This window comes from Dasypus novemcinctus, chromosome 4 (genome assembly GCF_030445035.2).
Source record: "Dasypus novemcinctus isolate mDasNov1 chromosome 4, mDasNov1.1.hap2, whole genome shotgun sequence".
NCBI classification, from domain to species: domain Eukaryota; kingdom Metazoa; phylum Chordata; class Mammalia; order Cingulata; family Dasypodidae; genus Dasypus; species Dasypus novemcinctus.
The window spans coordinates 165,668,279-165,686,743 of NC_080676.1; the positions used below are offsets into that span (position 1 = coordinate 165,668,279).

An 18,465-nucleotide genomic window follows, 5' to 3' on the forward strand; every position below is an offset into this window, starting at 1 on the left:
TGTTTAAACACACGTTATCACTGTTTTCCTATTTACATTAATCAAAACTGCATCTCGCCTCTTAGTGCGAGGTCAGCGTTCCTATGCTGAATTAATGAATGTCCAGTGACGTTATTATCTCTTGTTTTGGTGAACTGGAGTAAATGTAAAGTTTGCTTTAGGCTCGTGAAACTGCCGGGAGGAGCTCGCACAGCCCACGGCGCGCCCAGTGTGCTCCTGAGGAGCAGGGAAGTCCGGGGTGGGCGCCCCCCCTTTGCAGGAAAGGGGACAAAGGCCCAGGCGGGTGCTGTCCCCAAGGTCTCAGGTGGCTCTGAGCCCTCCGACTTCCAGTGGCCCCGGGAAGCTCCCGGCGGCCCCTCTGCCCGCCTACAGCCCGCGCCGGCCCACCGTGCCCTTGAGCTGGCGCAGCCCCCGGTGGGCAGGGCCTCCATCCGAGAGTCTTGGACTTGGGAAGACCCCTGCGGGGCTGGAGGCTGGCAGCTGCTCTGCCCCCGGCCGGCCTTGGGGTCACCTCCCGGGCTCAGTTTACTCATCTGTGATACCAGCAAGTCGGTCCCGGGAATTATAGCAAATAAGGAAGAGGGGCGCACAGCAGGAAACACCGCGCCTTCCTTGTTCCCAGCGATGCAGAAATTCCCTCTGCAAGTCCGTGGCAGAAGGTACACTTGGTAAGAATTTTTCTTTGTTTTTCTGGTTTCTTTTCCTATGTTTAATTCAGGAGGCCGGGGATCGGATTTCCCCTGGGAAGAAAGCGGCTCTGTTACTGGGCTCCCGAGGCTCCAGCACCACGGCAGCGGGGCCTGGAGCCAGGCCGCCCTCCGCAGGCCAGCGGGGAAGAGGCGGGGCTTGGCCGTGCCTCAGTTTCCTTGGGTGTAAAACGGGATGACAGAGCTCTGCCTCGTGGCCTTCTGTAGGTAAGTGAAATGACCCCTGCCTATCATAACTCAAACGGGAGCACTGACGTGTCGCCGTCTGAGCACGAGCGCGGCACGGGCCCGGCCACTCCCTCAGGGCGGGTGGCTGAATGCCAAGTGCCCTGATGTTAGCAAACAGGCTGCAGTCCTGCCCTGGTGCCTGAAGGTTTCCAGAGGACAATTCCTGCCCGCTCGGGTCTGAACGACCACGGATCCTCAATGAATATACATTAGAGTAGACTGACGACGTTTTACACGGGTGAGACAAACAGTATTTTGTGCTTATCTAAAGGCCCCGTGTAAACCTAATTTAGACACTGGATGTCTAACTGATGATGACATCTTAATTAGTCTTTAAGAATTAGTTACAAAAACATGCGTAGGAAAAATTTAAACATTAACAAATAGCATGCACTCAAAAGCGAGTTTCCTTACCCTGCCCGGCCATTGTCTTTTGATGGCCTCTTGTTTATCCTTCCAGAATTTTTCAGGATGTGCATATGTCTATATTGTTGTGGTTGTTTTAATACAGAAAAGGGATCATTGTATCCTTTTTAAAAATTTTTAACTTAATAGGTCTTGGCATTTCTGTCTTGTCAGTGCATATAGAATTATGTTAAAATTTTTTAAAATTGCTTTAAATTTAAAGCACTAGAAAACGACTGGGTGTCAGTTGCTCTCGGTTTTTGGTTGTTTTTGTAGTTGCAGACAATCCTCAAGGCAGGACATCCTGGGGCACACACCCCACGGGCTGCTGGGATAAAATACAGGAAGTGGCCCTGCAGTGCCAGAGGCTTTACAAGTATTACATTTCCACAAACATTACAGAGCATACCCTTTAATTTTGGAGGGCGAGGGAATTATGGGGACAGGTGTATGTTTTTTTTGTTTGTTTTTTTTGGTCTGGGTATTTTCTGAAATCCGAGGAGGCTTAAAACAAGGCCCCGCAGACAGTAGCACCACCTGGTCCTGGAATCGTTTTCAGATGAAACCAGTCCAGGGCCAGGCCCGCCCAGCTGGAGCGCCAGGTGTGCGGGTGGGGGGGGCAGGTGCGCTGCGCGGGCGGGCGGCGGGGGCCTCCACATCCGGGGCACCGCCAGCGGGGGTCTCGCCTCGACGTCAGCCCCCGGCCCGATGCCCACGGGCGGAACGAGGGTGGCCGCGCGCGGCCCGCTTCCGGGGACCCCGCGTTCGGGGCCGCCGCCCCCAGGGTCAAGTCTCGCCCCCAGGGCCGCAGCCGCGGAAATAAGTCCCCGGGCGCAGCTCGAGGGGCGGACTCGCGCCCCCCGCCCCGGGCGCGGCAGGGGGAGGGCCCGGGGGAGTTGGGGGGCCCCGGCCCGGCCCCGCCCGCCCCCCGCCCCCCCGACCCGGCCGGACCCCCGCCCGCCGGCCGCCCCTGACCCCGTCGCGCCCCGCCCGGCCCCGGCCCCGCCGCCGGCCCCGCGCCCCGCGCCCCGCGCCCCGCGCCGGCGGAACTGTGGGATCGCCGCGCACAGGAAGTGGCGGCGGCGCGGCCGAGGGCGCGGGCTGGGCCGGGGGCGGCGGGCGCCGCACTCGCTGAGGCCCACGCAGGGCCGCTCGCCGCGCCCAGGCCCGAGGAGCGGGGCCCGCGCGCGGCCGGGGACGCGGGGCAGCGCCGGCGCGACAGCAGGCGGCGGCGGCTGCAGGTGAGCGGAGGCCCCCGCCCGCGGTCGGCCGCCGGCGCCCCTTCCCCGCCGCCCGAGGTCGGCCGCCGCGGGCCCCGCCGCACTGCAGGCTGCGCGGGCGGCGCGGGGCCTGCGGGCGGCGCGGGGCGGGTGGGTCCGCGGCTCCCCGCCGGCCGGGGGGCCCGCACCCCTGGGCCGCCCCGAGGCCCCGGCCTGCCCGGCTCGCGGCCGCTGCGGCGGGGAGGGTCGCCCCGGGGGCGGGGGGCAATCGGCCGGCCCGGGGCTGGGGGCGCGGCGCGACGCGGGCTCCCGAGGGCGGGGGGGACCCCCTCCCCCAATGGCCCGGGACCGGGCTCGGCCCCCAGTGGGCTCCGCAGCGGACGCGCCCTCCGCCTGCTTTCGGGGCGCGGGGGCTCGGGCCGCAGGGCGCCCCCGGCCCGCTCCTTTCCCTGCCTGCGGGCTCCGCTGGAGGGGCTGAGCCGGCGCGGGAGGGCGAGGGGCGCGGGGTGACGGGGTGGGTCAGCGGGCGGGGTGCCGGCGCCGCCGCGGGAGAGGGGGGTCCTGGCAGTGGCAGCCGCGCTGGCGAGTCCTGCTGTTCTTTGCTTTAACTTTGAGCGAAGTGCCGTGGAGCAGGACCTGCCTCCAGACCCTTTTTTTTTTTTCTTTTTCTAAGAGCTGGACATTAAAAGTCTCCACAAGAGGCCCCTTGTGCAGCCGGGGTGACGCTGACCCCTGGAGAAGGGAAGAGGCCTGCTGGGCCTGGGGACACATTAAAATGAAAATCATTCCAGAGCAGGCGGCTCCTCGCGCGCCCGCTGGGGGAGGACAGGGGCCCACTCTTGCTTCCCCCCCCAGAGCCCCCTGCATGTCTTAACCTCCAGCCTCCCAGGCCTCGGTACCTCTTTAGGGTGCTGGTCAAGGCGTACCTGCTTTCCAAGCTCCCAAGGGCTCCCTATTCTGTCCCCTACCTGGCCACCCCCCTCCCCCCAGGCCCACAAAGTTTCAGGGCTAGACTGTTACAACCCGCCTCTGTATCCTTTCTTCATCACCTTAGGTGGTTTAAAGGTTACATTGTTTAAAAGAGAAGCTCCCTGATGAGCTGGGCATGCACAGCCCTCCCCTGGCAGACCTGGGGGCTGGGCACGCTTGGCCCGGCCTGCTGCGCAGTGGTACCTGTGTGGGGCTCCACCTGGGCAGGTGGTGACCACCTGCTCCCTCTCGGCCTGACGGGCACTGGGGGCAGTGCAGGCAGCATTGAGGATGGCGGGGGAGGATGCAGGAGGGTCCCGGCGTTGCTGGCTGCAGGCTAGACCCGGCCCAGGGGAGGTGCTACCCGGGCACCGGGGGCCACGGGCCCTCCCCGCGGCCCCAGCCTCTGGCCTCTAGTCTGCGGACCCTCCCGCACACCTGTCGTGTGCTGTGCCTGGAGAAGCAGAGGGGACGCCACTGCTGTGTTTTGGGAGGTGGGAAAGAAGCACCCACCTGAGGGGTCCGTTTCTCTGCTTTGACCTCTGCTGCATCCGACGCTCGTGCTCACCTTTACGTACGCTTCCTCGGACGTGCGGTGGACGGGAGTGACCCAAGTCTTAACGGACATCCAGGGACTCCCACCTTCTCAGCCCCACCGCGTGCTAAAAGCCGTAAATCTGATTTATGGTCAAATCAGAGGGAGGAGGCAAATGTTGAAATCTGTATAAGCCGGGAGAATGAAAAACAGAAGTTGTATTTGAGAAGAGCCAAAGTTACTTTTTTGGCTGTTGTTGAGGGGGTGGGCCTCTGGTTGCATTTTACCCCAGAGTTGCGCCCTTCCCCTCACGGTTGCCCTTACATAGTAGGGGAAACAGGAGGGCGCGTGCTTGCAGCCTTGGCTGAACCCCCCCCCCCCCGTCTTTGGTGTAAGGCCATCAGCTAGCCCCTTGCACTGTCACAGTCCAGCGCTGGACGCCAAAAAATGCTCATGTTTTCCCATTACAAGTGGGGCTGGCGATAGTGAGAAACAGAGGCGCGCATGCGGCCCACGTGGGACTGCTTGCTTTCTCTGCCGGGACCCTCGGGGAGCTTTGCTTGGCCTTCCCGTTGAGAAGTACCCTTTACAGGAAGCTGGCACACAAATTTCATGGGATTTTACTTTTGGTTAACCAGAGAATGTTTGGGTTTTTCAAAATGAGTCGTTTCAAATTGTAAAATGAAGTTGCTATGACTTAATTAGACGTTTCTAAAACCACCGAATATCTTTAATCCGAAATGACTAATTCCAAAATGCTGAGTTTTAGGCAAATGGCTTAAAGGTTCAGCTTCTGACAAGAAGCTGCTTTATTTAGAAGAACTGGCTGGATTTTGATGATCTTTGTCGAGCCAAGTGCCAGAGCCAGGAGCCTTAGGCTTGGGACAGTGTGTGTCCAGTTTGGGGCTGGAGAAGCAGCGTTGGCAGTGGCCGCTGGCGGCGGTTCTGACTGCAGCGCGGCCAGGCTGCACATGGGAGCTGGGGCTCAACCGGCCACGCTGTCCCCCGGTCGTGGGCGGAGGAGTCGCATCGAGGGTGCATTTTAGGTTTTCGTGTTAGCGGATTGAAAGCAGCACCAGGGCCCTTCAGGAAGGGGCAGGTCTGTGTCACGTGGGACTCAGTGCCGAGGCTGGGGGCGGCAGGAGCCGGGCCGCGGGGGGGCTGACGTGGGAAGAGCGCGGCGGCCGGCTGAGCCCCGGTGGCTGGGGAGGCCGCCGTCACTGCAGAGGATGATTTCGGTTCCTTTTTGCAAGTGGGTGGGCCGGGAGCCACGTCATCAGCGATCCTGCTGGTGAGTTTTACGCCGGGCAGTAGTAAGAAGCGGCTGGGAGGAAATCCCTTTCCCCGTTAGAGCCTGCCGTGTGTCTTCCTGCTGCTCCCAGGCCTGTTGGGGGCTGCGGAATCCTGCACCCAGGAAGGGCGGCTCTTTTCTCCTCGTCGTGTCTGGTGTGCAGATCTGAGCATGTTGCAAGTCTGTGCAGTTAGAGATACATTAAATTGTCCTTTGCTTTATAACTCACGAGGCTCTGCTTAATATTTTTATTTACTTATTTATTTACTTATATATTTATTTCTCTCCCCTTCTCCAACCCCCCCCCCCCAATTGTCTGCTCTCTGTGTCCATTCACTGTGTATTCTTCTGTGACCACTTCTATCCTTTTCAGCAGCACGGGAATCTGTGTTTCTTTTTGTTGCGTCATCTTGCTGTGTCAGTTCTCCGTGTGTGCAGTGCCATTTCTCTTTCGCACTGGGCGGCTCTCCTTACGGGGCGCACTCCTTGCGCGTGGGGCTCCCCTACGCGGGGGACACCCCTGCGTGGGGCGGCACTCCTTGCGCGCATCAGCACTGCGCGTGGGCCAGCTCCACACGGGTCAAGGAGGCCCGGGGTTTGAACCGCGGACCTCCCATGTGGTAGGCGGATGCCCTAACCACTGGGCCAAGTCCACTCCCCTGTGCTAAGGCTTATTATCTGTAACAGCTCCAGTTGTAGGCATTCTGTGTGTCCATCACGTCGTTTAATTCTCAGGACAGCTCTGAAAGGAGATAACGCAGTATTCGGATGGAAAGCTTGGGTCCCTTGGCTAGCCAGTGGTGATTCCGGATTTCAGACAAGTGTCTGCTGGCCCCCAAAGCTGTCACCCTTCTCCTGAACCACCCGGTGCCCTGGAGACCCAAGGAGTGAAAATCTGCACTTTCAAAGCAGCGCTCAGGGCCTGCCTTCCCGGAAGTGGGAAGTGCTCCTCATCAAGCGCTTCACCGAAGGCCACTCCGCCCTCAGGGACTGGAGGCTCGGGAGCCCTAAAATGAGGGGAACAGCACAAGCCAGCCGTGGCAGCCCGTTGGGGGCCAGCAGATTCATCTGTGCCCGGCTCCCCTCTGTCCAGGTGGCGGCAGAGACCGAGGGCTGGCGGTCAGCGGGCGCGAGCGGCCGTGCCCAGGGGAGCTTGGCCAGGGGCGCGGACGAGCGATGGCTGGTTGACTCGGCCCGTGGGTGAGCTGCAGCACCCGCTCAGCGATGGGCGGTTAGCCCTCCCTCCTCTCCAGTTCCCACTCAGGGTGACGCCTCTTCCTCGTCGGTTCCGTGTGTGTACTTTCTATGCTCGGGGTTCTAATCCTGGCTGTAACGTGTATAGTGGAGACCCTCTCCCCGCTGCACCTTTTTAAAGTCTTTTTACTTTATTTCAGTGTGATGAGCAGACATTGCTAGTTTGATGGCGACTCTAGCCCTCCTTTACTTAATGGTTAATGACCTGCAAGGTCTAAGAAGCTGTTCCCAAGCCCAAGGCCACGAGCGCGTCGGCCGCATTTTCCTGCAGGAGTCCTCAGGTTTGCCTGTCCGGCGTGTCCTCCGCCGGCTCCTCGGCCGTGTGGCAGGAGGGGGCTCTCGGGGCTTCCCTTTCCCCTGGGGACGGCTGGGCTGGCCCTGTCCTCAGCTGCGCAGGCCTCTTTCCCTGCTGCCCCGCGTGCCCCCGGGTGGGCTGCCCACGGCCCGGGCGTCCTCACCGGCTTGAGTGCGCCCGGCTGCCCGCGCTCTTCGTTTTCCTGGGTGGGCCTTAAGGTCCGCTTGCCAAGTGTCCTAAGAGGTCTTTGTTGGGATGTGGATTCGAATTGCACTGCCTCCGGATCCGCTCGGGGAAGGTTTTCCATCCTGGATGTTGCCCCGTGTCCCGCCAGCCTCGCGTGGCCCTTGTCCGCGCCGACGCCTTGGGTAAAGTCGCGAGTTGTTTTCTTCCCTCTGCCCCCTCGGTGAGCCTGGAAGCGCAGGGCGTGTTCGGGTGCCCCTGGGTGGCCGCCCCCCGCTGGTCTCTAATGCCTGACCGTGTGCTGGTGGAGCTGCGGGAGCCCCCCGGCCATGCCACGACGCCGGCCCATCTGGGTGGTAAGGCTTGTTCATCTCGGTTGCCGCCCAGGCGGGGCCTCCAGGAGCCACGCGGGCCGGGCGTGGCGAGGCGCCCTTGCCTTGCGCGGCGCTGAAGGAGACCTGGACGTGGTGCTGGTGCTGACACAGTGTCGCCGGGCGCAGAGGAGGCCGTGGGCGGGCAGCACCGACCAGAACAGACTTCCCTTCGTAGGGAGGCCGCGGGGTGCTGGCCGCCCACCGGCCGGGACGGCTGGGACCGGGAGACGGCTGGACGAGCGGCTTGGCCGCGTCTCCGAGGGCTGCCCGGTCCACGCCCGACGCACGCACGCCGGAGGCCGTGGCCTGCGTGCGGCAGCAGCTCCGCGAGGGGCTGTCGCGCCGGTGGCTTCCACGTGCCCGTGGCCGGCAGTGCAGAGGCGGCCTGTGGGGTGTCCGCCCCTGGGAACCACTCAGCGACAGGCAAGCAGCAGCTCCGCCCCGGGCCACCCCGCGTGCCAGCCCCTCGGGGCCTGCGGAGCCAGCGGCCGCGCCCGGGCTTCAGTGCGGCCCCCGCCGGCACCCCCACCCACAGAGCCGGCCGCGCTGCTGGGGGTCGGCAGACTCGGCACGCGGGGTGTCGGGGGCCTTGCGATCAGGGGGAGCACGGAGGGCCTCTGGGGCTGGTGACGTTCTATTTCTCGATCCAGGTGGCGGGGCCACAGGTCTGCTGGGTGCGTGGAATTTTAAGGCGCGCACTTAAGATCCGCGTGCTTCTCCCGGTATTCTTATTTATTTATTTATTTTTAAAAGATTTATTTTTTATTTATTTCTCTCCCCATCCCCCCCCCCCGCCCCATTGTCTGCTCTCTGTGTCCATTTGCTGTGTGTTTTTCTGTGTCCGCTTGCATTCTCGGCAGCACCAGGAATCTGTGTTTCTCTTTGTTGCGTCGTCTTGTTGTGCAGCTCTCCGTGTGTGTGGCGCCATTCCTGGGCAGGCTGCACTTTCTTTCACACTGGGCAGCTCTCCTTGTGGGGCGCACTCCTTGCACGTGGGGCTGCCCTGCATGGGGGACACTCCTTGTGCACATCAGCACTGCGCGTGGGCAGCCCACCACACGGGTCAGGAGGCCCTGGCTTTGAACCCTGGGCCTCCCATGTGGTAGGCGGGCGCTCCATCTGTTGAGCCATGTCTGTGTCCCCCTTGTATCCTTCCTAGATAAAGAGTCATTTACAAGGTTCAAGAGGAAACGGTCACTACAGAAGGCAGGAAGGGGCAGTGCGCAGTGCAGGCTCCTGAAGGAGGAGAGCAGCTGGCCTCGTGTTGAGGGGAGACTGACCCGGGATAGTGGGGTTAGAGTGGCAGCTCACCGGGCGGCAGGAGGGCACTGGCTGCAACCCTTCCTGGTCAGCGCCACCTCGGCAGTCCTGAGGGCATCGAGAAAAGACAGCGGCCTGAACTGCCCGCGCTGCGTCCCGCCAGCTCTCCCTCCCGGAGCAGCTTTCCACGGGCACTGCCTGGGGAGGCGCTGAGGGCGACCTCCGGCCGACCCCGAGAGGGCCGGGAGGACGTCACTGGGCAGGGCTGGGCGGTGTCCCCGCATCTGTGTGGGAGCAGGGAGCAGCTCTGGCCGCCTCCTGGGGGGTCTCCAGGGTGCCCTGGGAAGGGTGTGGGCTCAGGGCCCTGGGAGGGGAGGGCACAGCTGAGTGGGCCTTGTCCAGAGGAGGAAATGCCCTGAAGAGGCCGACCGGGTGGGCCCGAGTCTTGTCCTGTAGGCTGGGCGCACGTCATCTGTTTCAAACAAGGCCATGCAAAGAAAGGCCCTGCTTGTGTACTTATTTACGTTTGCCGACACCCCCCCCCCCTTTCAGGGTAAGGAAGGTCTCCTGTTCCTAAGAATATCTTACCAAAGGATTTTGAGTTTTATCAGATATGCTCTGCCTGTTTTGAGTTGATCATGGGGGATTTTCTTCTTTCATCTCTTGGCTAATAAAATGAGCAGATTTCCTTGCTTTTCTGGGAATAGCCTGTCTTGGTGGGGAGGTAGGTTTTGTACTACACTACTGTGTTTGTTTTGTTCAGAAGTAAGTTTGGCTAATAACGGTCTCTCTGTTCTGCTTTCGCCGGGTTTGCTGTCGGGATTAGTGCCTCTTTTGGTCATACACAGTCAGGATTAAATTTCTTAAATATTCACATTGTCTGAGCCCGACTTATTTTTATAGATAAAATATATGTATTATTTTGAAATAATTTCAAACTTACAGGACAGTTGCAAAAGGTAGGACAAAACGTGCACGGAGAACTCCAGCGCGCAGCCACCCCACCCAGAGCCCAGCTCCACCATCGCTTAGCGGGCGTGGGTCATCCCCCCTGCCCATCTGTCCATCCACCCAGCTTTCTATCTGTCCGTCCATTTCCTAAACATTTGAGAGGAGGTTGTGTACATTATACTCCGTGAACACTTTAATGGTTCCACGTACGTTTCCTGAGAACAAGGATATTCACTTATGCACCACCTAAGCTGCAGTTAAGTTAGAGAAATTCAACACTGCCGTGAAGCTGACAGTCTAGTTCCAGTTTTTTCATATGTCCCACCAGTGTCCATTTTGGGCACTTATATTTTTTATTTCTTTAAAGATTTATTATTTATTTCTCCTTCACCCCCACCCCAGTTGTCTGCTCTCTGTGTCCATTCGCTGTGTGTACTTCTGTGACCGCGTCTATCCTTATCAGCGGCACGGGAATCTGTGTTTCTTTTTGTTGCGTCATCTTGTTGCGTCAGCTCTCCGTGTGTGCGGCGCCACTCCTGGGCAGGCTGCACTTTCTTTCGCGCTGGGCAGCTCTCCTTACAGGGCACACTCCTTGCGCGTGGGGCTCCCCTACACGGGGACACCCCTGCATGGCAGGGCACTCCTTGCGCGCATCAGCACTGCACATGGGCCAGCTCCACATGGGTCAAGGAGGCCCGGGGTTTGAACTGGGGAACTCCCATGTGGTAGACGGACACCCTAACCACTGGGCCAAGTCCACGTCCCGATTTTGGGCACTTTCATAGGTAGAGTTTTATGTAGGGTTTGATTTCTTGAATAGTTGCAGATCTGATCAAGTTTTCCAATCCTTATCTTTCTAGGGAATGTTCTGCACTAGTTATCTAGTGCTGTGTCTCAAATTATCCCAAGACTTTTTCTTAATTTCTTAATTTCTGTGGGTCGGGCCTGTGGGCACAGCCGAGTGGGGTCCCCGGGCTGCATCGGGGGTTTCCAGGGCCGGGCCCGTGACCGGCACCACCTGGGGCTCACGTGGGCATTCCGGGCGGGTCCTTGGGCTCAGGGTCCCCCGGCTGCTCACCGGCTGGTGGCCGGGGCTGTGCTGAGGTCTGAGCTGCGGGGAGCTCCCCAGCGTGGCCCCTGTGTGGCCCTCCAGCGTGGCCCCTGCTCATTTGAGTGAGCAGGAAGCACTGGCAGGGTGGACGAGGCAGCAGGCTTCTGCCAGCACCTAGGAGGTGGCGTGTGGGCACTCGGCTGGCGCTCCCTGTGGGCGCCAGTCACCAGGTGTAGCCCACCTTCCCGGGGTGAGTACAGGAGCTGGGCCGGGGGGGCAGGGGGGGCATGTAGCGCACTACGACGTGGTCCGTCTCGTTAACGCTGCCTGAGTCCTCGAGGCGGCGGTCACGGTGTTTTCTGATGTCTTCCTGTCTGCGACATCCCTCGTCTCCCTTTTCATTCCTAAACCTGTTTTTACCTTTCCTTTTTCTCGATCCATCTCACCATTTCTTTCATTATCTTTCACGAGGAGCCACCTTTTGATTTTGTTGATCATCTTCCTTGTATCTTTGTTTTCTCTGTCATTAATTGCTTCTTTCTTCATCGTTTTCCTTCTAGACTCTGAATTCGTTCGGGTGTTCTTTTTCTAGGTTATAGAGTTGGAAGCATCACTTTTTTTGTTTTGTTTTTTTAAGCTTAGATTCTTAATTTTCAGACTTTATTATAAGCACTTAAAGGCTGTAACATTCCTTCTGAGTTCTGCTTGACTTTATATGTAATATGTAGTATTTTCATGTTCAGTTTTAAGCTTTTTAAATTGTCATTATCTTGGAATTTTTCCCGTTATTGTTTAGGTGACTTCTGAATACGTAGAAGGCATTTCTTTTCCTAAGTGCATGGGGATGTTAGGTGATATTTTTATTACTGACTTCAGCTTAGAAGCGTCGTAGGCAGAGGATGTGACCTCTGTGGCGGCGGTTCTTTGGCGTTTTGTGAGACTTGATTCCCTGATTTCAGTCCCTTGGTGTATCATGTTGCTCTCCATTGAATCATCTTCCTGCGTGGCCAGTGCACTCTCTCTCTGGCTGCTTTTGAATCCTGTTTACCGTTGGTGCTTTTTGGTTTCATTACGGCGTGCCTAGAGTGGATTCGTTTTCATTTACCTTGCTTCCAAATGTGCTTCCTGAAGATAAAGCTTTGTGGCTTTCAGCAGTTCTGGAAATTTTTTTTGCCATTATGTTGTTGAATGTTGATTCTTCCTTATGTTTGACTTTTGTACATCATCTCCTACGCCTCTTAAACTCTTGTCCGTGTTTTAAAAAAAAATTTCAGTCTTTTTGTACTTCATACTTTTATTTAACTCCAGCTTCTAATTTAGCAGCTCTCTCTTCATGTCTCATCTGCAATTTTTTTTTAGCTGTTAAGAAGCCCTTTATTGTAAAATTGTAAAATAAATAGAAAAATACATCAAAAGAAATTGGAAATTTTAAATAAGAGTACAAGGCCAGGTTAGATTTAATAAAATCAATTAAAATAGCATAGCAACAAACGTTTATAAATGTAAATAATTCAAGTATAATAGAAATTAATTATAACAATTTGAACTTTTACGTTACAGCTCTAACTATTTGACATAATCTCTGAGAATGAAATAAATTATTGGTTTAGTTATTTGATTTCCATTTAGGCTATAATTCTTTCTAGATAATCAAATTCTTATTTGGGAATTCTTCACATCTTATTGGAAAGAATTACAGCAGATAACAATTTGCCAGCTTGTAATTGTATGAGGCAGAAAAACTTAAAATCTTGCTCAAGAGTAGTCATGCAAAATCATTATTGATCCGGATAGATTATTTTAATTAAAGAGTATGAGTGAGAAAGGGTTAAAGAAAAATGAAGTATCCAAAAATACATCTCTTTTCCAGCCCTCCTCAATTAAAAGCAAGTGTTTATTTTGTATGAAAAAAATTACAGAATACTGATCACTGGAACAATTCGCCAGTTGCTCTGTGTAATCATTGCTCATATACTATAATGTTATTTTACATTTATCTGGTCTACTCCTGCTCTTTTTATGGTTACTGTTTGCATTGAATACCTTTCTCCAGCCTTTCACTTTTAACCTGTTTACATCCTTACGTCTGAGGTGGGTCTTTTGGAGACAACATATAGACAGCTCATTTTTAAAAATCCATTCTATCAGTCTATGTCTTTTGATTGCACAAGTCAGTCTGTTAACATTCAGTGCTATTACTGTAAAGGCATTACTACTTCACCCTTTTTGTCCTTCGGCTCTCTGTTGTCATGTTGTTCTGTTGTTTGTTTTCTTATCCTTTAGTTAACTCTTCCTAATAATCCTCATTTCTAAACTCTTCTCTAAATCTCTTGCCCTTCTTTTTTTCTTTCAGGCTGCAGCACCCTCTTTAGTATCTCTTACAAATCTGGTCTTTTGGTAACATATTCTACCTGTTTTTGTCTGTCTGTGAAGACTTTGAACTCACCCTCATTTTTGGTCAGCTTTGCTGGATACAGAATTCTTGGCTAGCAGTTTTTTTCTTTCAATACCTTAAACACATATCACTTTCTTCTCTCCTCCATGTTTCTGATGAGAGGTTGGCACTTAAGCTTATCGAGTTTCCCTTGTCTGTGGTGCTTTGCTTTTCTCTTGGTGCTTTCAGAACCCTCTCTCTATCTCTGATACTTGTAATTCTGAATATTAGGTGTCTTGGGGCAGGTCTATTTGGATTTATTCTGTTTGGGGTGTGTTGTCCTTCTTGGGTATTGATATTTAGGTCCTTGATAAGGGTTGAAAAGTTTTCAGTCATATTTCCTCAAATACTCTTTCTGCCCCTTTTCCATTCTCTTCTCCTTCTGGGACACCAGTAACGCAAATGTTTGGGCGTTTCTTGTTGTCATTCAATTCCATAAGATTCTGTTCCATTTTTTCCATTCTTTTATCTTTCTGTTCTCCTATCTTTTCCAGTACAGATGTTTTATCTTCAAAATCACCAATTCTGTCTTTAAGCAATTCAAATATTCTCTTATCTGCCTCTAATGTGTTTTTTTTTAAGAGCACTGAGATTTTTTTTTGAGCATTTTTTTTATTGTATTTTTTTGAAGATACATAGGTCACAAAAAATGTCACATTAAAAAATACAAGAAGTTCCCACATATCCCCACCCCCACCCCCACCCCCACTCCTTCCACATCAATATCCTCTTTCATCATTGTGGCACATTCATTGCATTTGGTGGATACATTTTGGAGCAGTGCTGCACCCCATGGGTTATAGTTTACATTGTAGCTTACATTCTCCCCCAGTCCACTCAGTGAGTTATGGCCGGATATATGATGTCCAGCATTGGTCCTGCAATATCATTTAGGACAACTCCAAGTCCCAGAAATGCCCCCACATCACACTTCTTCTTCCCTCTCCCTGCCCTTAGCAACTCCCATGACCACTGTCTCCACCTCAATGCTACAATTTCTTCTATTGTTAGTCCTAATAGGTTTATAGTACAATATCAGTAAGTTCACTCTAGTCCATATTTTATTCCTCCATCCTGTGGGCCCTGGAATGGTGATGTCCACTTCTCCTCTGGAACAAGAGGGGGCTTAGATCCCACATGGATGATGGATGTGATTCTCCTGCTTGTAGCTGTAGACACTCCTGGTTCCCTGGTGTGGTGGTTGACCATCCTCATCTCCCTGTTAGCTGACCTGGGTAAGTCCAACAAACCAGAGAGTAGGTGTTGCAACTCTGCTGAGGCTCAGGGCCCAGCTGGCACATGGACAGTCCAGAGATTCAAGTCTCCTGGGTATACACCAACCCCAGTGCCTACCACAGGTTTCAGTAAAAGTGACAGAAGAGGCATGTGTAGAAAGGTCACATCTGAGTCCATCTCCATCACACTCGAGCACAAATTCCAAAGTAGGGCCTGCTGGCAAGGCACTGAACTCCAGAGCCCTCTACCGTGACCATAGGGCCTGGATGTCTCCATAAGCCCTCAGGGGCACCAGTACCTGGGGTTGCATCTACTTTGGCTGTCTCTGGGATCCTGCTGAGACTTGCATAAGCGCGACCCCTCTAATGACCTCCCTACTCATTTTGAAGTCTCTTAGCCATGTAAACTCATTTGTCTTTACCACTTCCCCCTTTTATTCAATGTCTCTTTCTAGTTGCTTCTCGAGTTAGTGATTGGTAGTAATCCCTCAGCACCAGGGAGGCTCATTCCCAGGAGTCATGTCCCATGCTGGGGGGAGGTAATGCATTTACATGCTGAGTTTGGCTTAGAGAGTGGCCACATTTGAGCAACATGGAGGCTCTCAGGAGGTAACTCTTAGGCACCCTGCAGCTCTAGGCCTAGTTGAAATTTCAAGCACACAGGCTCATAAGCATAGTCATCAGTATCAAGGGCCCACCATTGGACCATCCTTCTTCACTGGTCTTTGCTTTGGTCCTTGGGGAATTGTTGCTGTTCCATTGGGGAATGCAACAGAGCTCCCCAGGATGGGAACTCAGCACTCCCTTGATTGCTGTGTGTAACTCTACCCACTATGACAATACCCAGTGAACAGCTGAACATATCTATATACCCTATATGAATGCTCTGGAGAACTCCCTCCTATCCATCCCTTTATTTCTTTAGTCATAGTTTCTTTAAATTCTTTGAAGTGATTTAGGAGAGTTGTGTGATTTTCACTGATCAATTGTATTAAATCCTATATCTCTTCAGGATATTTGGTTTGTTCTTTGGACTGGGCCGTCTTCCTGTTTCCTAGTATGGCTTGTATTTTTTTGCTGATGTCTAGGCATTTAAGTATGTTGGTGAATTTACTCCGATGGCTAATTTCTCTCTCTTGCCTGTTTTTCCCCCCACAGCTCTTCTTTGATATTTGGTTCAACTTATCCTAAGTCTTTAAAATTGTCTTGCTTAAGTTTTCAAAATTGGGCCAAGGACTCACTAGTGGGGTACAGATTTTCTCCCAGGGGTTGGATACAGAGAGCAGGAATGGTTTTTGTCCATGCAATTTTCAGACTGGCCAGCAGATGGTGCTAGTTAGTGCACCATTCCATGGAGGTGTTTTAAGTCTTGGCTTTCCTGTATTCCTGTGTTAAATCTCCAGATTTGCGATTCAAAGTGGGCTCTGCGGCCAAATTCACTAAAGAAAAGCACCCGACCTCCCCTCTTCCCCTTGAAAGAGCTGACAGGGAGGAAGTTGTCTGCTCCCCTCTCAGGGGGTCGGGGGCTTTACCCCAGCTTACCATCTTGGGGTGGGGGAGGGAGCCCTTCCCGCTGCCCCGGGGGTTGGTAACTCATGTTTGTCCTTCTGGCTTCTTCGTCTCGCTGTCCCTCATCCTCCTGGGAGCTGTGTAGCACTGTCCTGGTCTGCTGACCCCAAAGCAGGTCCCTGGAACAGCTTTTGGCTCTTTCTTTGTTGTCTTTGTGAGAGCCCTCAGCTCTGCCTGTTAGTCCATCACCATCTTCCCACAATCCTCCTTATCTGAAATTTAATTTCTTCGACTATACTTTTCATTCCTATGTGTTCTCTTGTTTTTTCCAAACCTGCCTAGTGTTTTGCCTGGTATTTTCCTTGCACATATTTATGTCTCCTCCCTTATCTCAAACATACTTCCTTCACATTCTGTAACTGGCAGTGCCAACACGGGTAGCTCCTGCGGGTTGACTCCACTGCTCAGGTGCTGCCTCTTGCTTCGCCACGTGCCTCGTGGTCTTGGGTTGTGGAGTCACGTTGAGTTTTCCCTTTCAGCTCCCACCAGGTCCAAGGGAGCAGGGTCCCCCGGAGAGGCTTGGCTCCACCAGGCGCCCAAGAGTGGGACCGCCTGGAATCGCTTCCGGTGGATTTCCTGGACTAGCCAGCGGGGCTTCTGAAGACTTCACGAAGCAAGAGAACGCCCCCCAAAGGGAAACCTGAGGCCGAAGAAGGGGCGCGCCCAGTGAGTCCACACCGACCGCGGTGGATGAAACAGCGGCCGACAGGCAGAGGAATGCTGTGCCTTCGGGGGCGCCAAGTAGGGCACCAAGTGGCGTAGCTGTCCCTGAGGACGCTGCATGAGGCGTGAAATTGCCTTGTGGGAGACAAAAAGTAATTTCCAGGGGGTTTAAAGCTGAGGGGCCCTCCCTGCCCACACCCCCTCGCCAAGCCCTTTCACCCAGATTGGAGCACGATGTCGGAACAGGACTCAGGTCGTGCCCTGGAGGAACCTCACTCGTCACCGGCCTCTCTGTCACCCGTCCAGCCTGCGGTGATTCGGCTGCTTAGGGACAGGCAGGCCGGCCACCATTTAAATCCGTTTTCTCGGGCAGCTTTTGTCTCGGAGGCTGAAGAGCTGCCGTCCGTGCTCCCCCGTGGCACCCCAGGCGCTGGAGCTGGGAGCCTGGAAAGCGCGTCAGCTCCAGGCGAAGCACGGCCTCTGCCATCCGGCCTGTGACCTCCTGGCGGGCCCCCCTCCCCGTTAATTGTGGGGGTCCCGGCTCCCCAGCCCCTCCTCAGGCCTCTGCAGCCCACCCTGGGCTCAGCAGGCCCGTGCCCTGCCCGCCCTCCCCGGGGCCTGGGCGGCCACTGCCCTCCACCCCCCACCCCCTGCCAGGCACACTTGACCCTCCCGGGCACTTACTCCCACCCCCGCCCCTCCCTTCCCAGCCCTGGAGTTTGTCGGGCCACGTCTCCCTGCGAAGGACGACAGGTGGAGCGGCGGGTGATTTTAGGAGCGGAAGAGATGGACGATAGCCGCGGTGCCCGTGCCAGGCGGCACCCCAGCCCTTCCTCGGTGGGACGCGTCGGCACAAGACGCCGCGCTCGCCCGGGTTCTGGCTGGCATGGCCCCCGGCAGGCCTCTGCCCTTCTCCCGGGCGGGCAGGCCTCAGTTTCCCCAGGCGTTCTTGCTCAGGAGGAGGAGCAAGGATCCTGCGTGTGGGCTGCTCGGTAAACCAGCAGCGCCCCCAGGACGCCCCCGGAGCAGAGTGGAAGTTTGCACGGACCGCCCCGGGGGACGACAGCGCCACGCGGGGGATGTTCAAAAGGCAGCACAAGGAAGGGGCCGGAACTAGGGGCCGCGCCCCACATGGGCCTGTCCCCAAGCTGGGACAGCCTCGGGCACCGACCTCATGTTCCCACACGAGGCCCCGCACACGGCTCGTCCTCTGCCGGCCTCCCTGCTCACCCCCCGGGGCGGAGCCCAGAAGACGGGGCTCTGGTCACCTCCCCGGCTGCCCCTTCCTCGAGGAGCCCGGACGCACCGTGCCAGAGCAGGGCTGGCGCTCATGCCCTGCCGAATCCCGGCCTAGCGCGGCCACCCGAACGCAGCACTGCGCCTCGGCCTCTGGACGCTGCCCAATCGCCACGTGGTGCAGCGGGCCGAGCGCCGTGCGGTGTCGCTGGCTGCCGTGGGTGCGCCAGGCGCCGGCCACCTGCCTCTGCTGCCTCCGCCGTGGGAAGCTGCGTTAGTGACTCACCGGGAGGCAAACGGCAAAGGAGCGGGCACGGGCCCCGCTGGGAGGCGCGAGGGGAGCGCCTGGCCTCCACGGCTCGGGTGTCTGCGGGCTCAGCGGTGCTGCCAGCCACGTGGACGTGGCCCGCTCACGCCCGGCCCCCGGGGAGTGGGTCAGAGTTCGCGTCACCGTGGTGGTGGGCAGGCCACTTGAACAAATGTGGTTGTGCGGACGGCTCTGATCAGTCCACGCTCATACCCCCACCAAGGAGCGGAAAGGGGCAGAGTGAGAGCCGCCGGACGCGCGCTGGTCGCCGCAGTTGAGGGTGACCCATGGATTTTAC

The 18,465-nt window shown here is 55.8% G+C and overlaps 1 protein-coding gene across 6 annotated transcripts in view; it reads left to right on the forward strand.

Annotated features, from left to right (window-relative positions):
- The first annotated feature begins 853 nt into the window (after positions 1-853).
- AGPAT3 (1-acylglycerol-3-phosphate O-acyltransferase 3) overlaps positions 854-18,465 on the forward strand; it is a 119,230-nt gene continuing 101,618 nt past the window's right edge. The window contains exons 1-2 of one of the 6 annotated variants that reach the window (XM_058296310.2): positions 2,484-2,581; positions 16,441-18,447. The gene's annotated coding sequence lies outside the window, so the exon portion shown is untranslated. Of the gene's footprint in view, positions 915-2,462; positions 2,582-5,223; positions 5,356-16,440; positions 18,448-18,465 lie in introns of those variants that run through there. The other 5 variants (XM_058296312.2, XM_071214992.1, XM_058296311.1 and 2 more) reach the window with 5 other exon arrangements.